Genomic DNA, 6,000 nt, shown 5'->3' with positions numbered 1-6,000 from the left:
AGCCCAAGGATATAATGCCTTTTAGATATCTGAGTACTCTGTCTAATGCATCCCAATGCGTTCTGTTCGGACAGCTGGTAAACCTGTTCAATTTCGATATAGCAAAAGAAATATCAGGTCTAAAACAATTTGCTAAATATATTAGACTACCTATTATTTGTGAGTATCTTAATTGAGATACTGCCACACCACTCTTATTCTTGTGGAGAGTTTTTGAAGGATCATACGGTGTGACTACAGATTTAACTTGACTATAGCCATATTTCTCTAATACTCTCTCAATGTAGAGTGACTGAGAAATTGCTATTTCATCAGTTGATTGAGTCAACTTCAGCCCTAAAATCATGTCAGCACAATCCATATCCTTCATATCAAACTTACCACTTAAGAGAGCCTTAGTCTCATTAATAATAGAAAGGTTAGATCCAAACAGTAGAATATTATCTACATATAAACATAAGATAATACAATTATCACCTTTCATTTTAGCATACACACATTTATCAGAGTCATTCATTTCAAAGTCAAACGATAGCATAGCTCTATTAAATTTTTCGTGCCACTGCTTGGGGCTTACTTCAAACCATAAAGATATTTAACTAACCTACAGACTTTATTCTTATTTCCAGAAACTACATGCCCCTCAGGTTGATCCATATATATCTCTTCTTCAAGATCTCCATTAAGGAATGCCATTTTGACATCCATTTGATGAACCTCAAGATGATATATGGATGTCAATGCTATCAACACTCAGATTGTAGTAATTCTAGTAACAGGAGAATAAGTGTCAAAATAGTCAATCCCTCTTTCTATTTAAATCCCTTAGCAACTAGGCGGGCTTTGAATTTATCTACTGACCCATCAGGTTTTAGTTTTCTTTTAAACACCCATTTACAACCTATAGTGTTACACCCAGGAGGTAAATCTACCAACTCCCAAGTGACATTAGAGATAATAGAGTCCATTTCACTTTTAATGGTCTCTTTCCAGTGCTTAGCTTCAGGAGAAGCCATAGCATCTCGATATGTCACAGGGTCACCTTCTATATTATAGGTGATAAAGTCCTGGCCTAAATCTGTAGGCACACGTTGTCTCTCGCTCCTTCTCAATTCTGTACACTCTCTAGATTCATCTAGTCTAGAGTGACTTGAGGAGGGTGTACCTTCTACGGATAATGGGGTCTCTATGGAAGCAGGTATATCTCTAGTTGGGTTACCATATATAGATTGAGGTGTTCTCGTCTTCATAGGAAATATATCCTCAAAAAATGTAACATCACGAAGTTCTACAATAGTATTTGTATCTATTTCAGAAATTTCAGATTTAATAATCAGAAACCTATATACAATACTATTTTGAGCATAACCCAAGAAGATACCATCTACGGTCTTTGGACCAAGCTTGTTCCTTCTGTGTTCAGGTACTAGTACCTTTGCAAGGCACCCTCACACTTTAAGGTATTTCAAACTTGTCTTCCGACCTTTCCAAAGCTCGTATGGGGTTTTCTCCCTTGACTTCATAGGGACTCTATTTAACACATGGCATGCAGTGTATAAAGCCCCCCCCCCACATGAATTTGGGTAACCCGGAACTGCCTAACATGGAATTAATCATATCTTCAAGGGTTCGATTTTTCCGTTCTGCTATACCGTTGGATTGAGGACTATATGGAGCAGTTACCTCGTGAATTATACCTGTATCTTGACAAAAATTTTGAAACAGGTTCGAGATAAACTCTCCACCCCTATCAGACCTTAACCTCTTAATAGATTTGTTTGTTTGATTCTCAGCTTCAGATTTAAAAACCATAAATTTATCTAAAGCTTCATCCTTAGTTTTCAGCAAATAAACATAACAATAACGAGAGTGATCATCAATGAAGGTGATGAAATACCTTTTATGATCTCTCGTTATTACACCGTTAAACTCACAACAATCAGTATGGATCAATTCTAAAATATCAGAATTTCTATCAACTGATTTGAAAGGTTTTCGGGTTTGTTTATATTGCACACAAACTTCACATTTTTTCTTATCATTTATAGCATACTTAGGAATTATGTCAAGGTTCATCATCCTTTTCACGGTATTAAAATTGACATGTCCTAATCTGTCATGCCATATATCATAAGACTCAATGTTATAAGCAATATCAGTAGATTTATTTAAGGTAGCATTTTCTACATTGAGTTTAAATAAACCTTCATTAAGGTAACCTTTTCCAATAAAGGTTCCTAAATGTAATATTACAACTTTATTACATTTAAAGTTCAACTCATAACCAGCATGGACTAACTTTGATCCGCTAATCAAATTCCGACGGACCGCTGGAACATGATGCACCTCATGCAGTGACAGGACTTTTCCAGAGGTGAACCTCAAGTCAACTTGTCCTATCCCGAACACGCTGGCTGCAGAATGGTTTCCCATAGTCACGGAAGTGCCTTCAATTACCTGATAAGTAAGGAAGGCAGAGCGATCAGAACAACAGTGCACATTAGCACCTGTATCAACTAACCATTCATTGGGTTGATAGATCAAGTTTAGTTCGGGTTTGAAGGTAACAAACCTATCGCTGGTGTCGTCACTAGCAGTCACGACATTTACTTGTGCCTTGGATGTATTGCTTTGGTTTTTCTCCTTGTCCTTTCGCTTAGGGCAGAATTTGGCATAATGTCCAACCTGTCCACATGCTCAGCAAGGCTTAGGTTTGGTTCCAGTTTTCTTTTGAACCTTTGGGTTGGGTTTCATCTTGTTTTTCATTTTCTATTTTTTAAATTTCTTCTTGTCAGATGAGACTACTGTTAGGACCTTCGGATAGCGGCTAGAGAGGGGGGTGTGAATAGCCGACCTCAAATTATCGTTTCTTCCTACAATTTAGGTTAGCGCAGCGGAAATACAATGTAGAAACGAAAGTGGAGAAGATCAAACCTCAAACACGATGATGTAACGAGGTTCGGAGATAATACTCCTACTCCTCGGCGTGTCCGTAAGGTGGACGAAGCCTATCAATCCGTCGGTGGATGAGACCCCGGAAAACCGGCTAATATGAACTCCTTCTGGGTGGAGAAACCTCGCCACAATCTCTCTTGCAACAGCAAGAATGGAGTACAACCAATAGAGAAAGAAAACAAGAACAATATAAATGTAAAAACACTTTGCTTGCCTTCTCGTCGACTGGAGTTCAATGAAGTAGCAACTTCACGATGTCAACAGCAGCTGATCACCCAGTCGAGGGAAGCTCACACGAAGCTTCAGGAATAGGGAGCTCAGCAAAGCTCAGATCGCAAGAGTGAGGAAGAAGAAGGTTGTTTCGAGAGAGGTTTATTTCTTCTCCTGTAGCAGCCTTATATCCTGCACCTGCGAAGAAGACAAAGAGCAACACAGAAATCTAGCCGTTGTGTCGCAACGGCTAGGCCTGGACCGATCAGGCTCCAACCTGATCGGTCTGGGAGTCTCCTGATCGGTCTGTGGACTGATCAGGCCCTAGGCTGATCGGTCCCCAGACCGATCCCCATACTTGTTCTCGTTTCTGATCGCTTCCTGATCGGTCTGTGGACCGATCAGTAGGCTTCCTGATCGATCTACAGACCGATCAGATAACTCACAGTGACCTCTGTTTGGTTACTGATCGGTCACCAGACCGATCAGATAAACCTGAGTATCACTGGATCGGTCTGCTGACCGATCCAATGCCCATGTGGATTTAGAGCTTCTCATCCCTAAATCCTAAGGTCTTCCTGGTCTTGAGAACGAGCTACCGAGCCCTCTCTGACCTAGTCCGGAGAACGAGCTACCTAGCCCTCTTCGACTTCCTCATCCGGTTCAGAGAATGAGCTACCGAGCCCTCTCTGACCTAGTCCGGAGAACGAGCTACCGAGCCCTCTCCAACTCTGTCTGGTCCAGAGAACGAGCTCCCGAGCCCTCTCTGACCTAGTCCGGAGAACGAGCTACCGAGCCCTCTCTGACTTCATCCAGTCCAGAGAACGAGCTCCCGAGCCCTCTCTGACCTAGTCCGGAGAACGAGCTACCGAGCCCTCTCCGACTTCGTCCGGTTCAGAGAACGAGCTCCCGAGCCCTCTCTGACCTAGTCCGGAGAACGAGCTACCGAGCCCTCTCCGACTTCGTCCGGTCTAGAGAACGAGCTCCCGAGCCATCTCTGACTCCATCCAGTCTAGAGAACGAGCTACCGAGCCCTCTCTGACTTCCACGTCCGGTCCAGAGAACGAGCTCCCGAGCCCTCTCTGACCTAGTCCGGAGAATGAGCTGCCGAGCCCTCTCCGACTTCGCATGCCAAGCTTCCATACTTGTCCAAGTGCCAAGCTCCCTGCTTGGACTTCTCCCGTGCCAAGTCTCCATACTTGGACTTTTCCGTGCCAAGTCTCCATACTTGGACTTTACCCGAATCATGTCAACTCAAGTTGGGTCAACCATGTCAACCTTGACCAAAGGTTGCACCCACAATCTCCCAAGTTTGTATTCTTGTCAAACATCAAGATACAACTTTTCTATTCTTGTCAAACATCAAAATACACCTCGAGTCAGGTCAACTCGAGTCGGGTCAACCAGGTCAACCTTGACCTAAGGTTGCACCAACAACTACTACATTCGCCTTTGGAATAAAATCCATAGGCATTCTTGTATCATCATTTTTATGTTGCTTCCGATGTTCTTCTTTGATATTTAAGGCAATCATCAAATCTTCGAGAGAGATTTTACCTCTCCGATGTTTAAGAGTCATGCTAAAATCTTCCCAACTCGGAGGCAATTTTTCGATGATTGACAAGACCTGAAATTTTTCAGGTAATGGCATATCTCCTTCAGCAAGACCATGAATTTGGACTTGGAATTCATGTGTCTGCTCAATCACAGATTTGCCTTCAACCATTTTGAAGTTTAGGAATTTTGCCACAGTGTACTTTTCTAAACCAGAATCTTCGGAGTTACATTTTTTATCCAAAGATTTCCACAGCTCTTTAGCTAAAGAGGTTGAGCAGTACACATCAAATAGTGTGTCTGAGAGAGCAGACAGGATTCTCCCATGGCAGAGATAATCCCTTTGCTTAAACCTCTCTAAGGTAGCACTACGGGCAGGTTCCTCTTCATTAGGCGAAGGAGGGTCTGTTTCTATAACGGAGAATAGTCCTAGCGTAGTAAGCCAAAATTTCATCCGTTGTTGCCAACGTCTGAAGTTTTGCCCGAAAAATCGTTCGGGTTGGGCGCTAGCCTCATCAAACCCAGTTATCCTATCGTTCATCATGTTTATTGATGCTACAATCGATTCTCTAAAATTGTAGTAAAATTGATTACACTAATACAGTAATAATTGCACCAATAAATGACGAGCATGCAATAAACAGTAATAGAGTAAGGTTAGGAATTTGTGTATCTCCGGTCGAAGCGTCGGGCGTGCCGACCGTCTTTAGAGAATTGATTGTCGCCCACGGTGCAGAGGCTCTCTGGTAAAATCCTCCCAAGATCCGACAACCGCTCACGCCGTTCGTAGGTGCACTCCAAGACGAACGCCGCACTCGGACTCGACCTCAGATCGCAGAACCAAGCCTCAGAACTTGGAAAGAAGAAGAAGAAGAAGAAAGCATAGAGCAGAGGAATGCTTTGCTTTTTTGGAGTGAATTGAGAAGGAGTAGAGGAAGTGTATTTATACACTTCGAAGCAGTGTACGCACCAAAGCGTACGTCGCTTTGCTTTCTCACGCGCGGGTGCGTCACTTTCTCGTGAACAGAATCGCGATGCTTCGCTTCCTCACGCGGACAGAACCGCGCTGCTTTGCTTTCCTCACGCGGACAGAACCAAACCGGACCAGAGGCAAAAATGAACCGGGTGAACTAAACCGGACTGGCAAAAACAAACCGGGCCGCCCGTAAGCGCGAGGCCCACGAGCTAGGGATTTGCACCCCCCCTGCGCGCGATAATCGCGTGCGTCGCGCTAGGTTTATAGATTTTCGGCTCGAACCCCCTGATTTAGGCTTGGCACGC

This window comes from Zingiber officinale, chromosome 7B, assembly GCF_018446385.1.
Source record: "Zingiber officinale cultivar Zhangliang chromosome 7B, Zo_v1.1, whole genome shotgun sequence".
Lineage (NCBI taxonomy): Eukaryota > Viridiplantae > Streptophyta > Magnoliopsida > Zingiberales > Zingiberaceae > Zingiber > Zingiber officinale.
Note: the sequence above shows the minus strand (reverse complement) of the source record.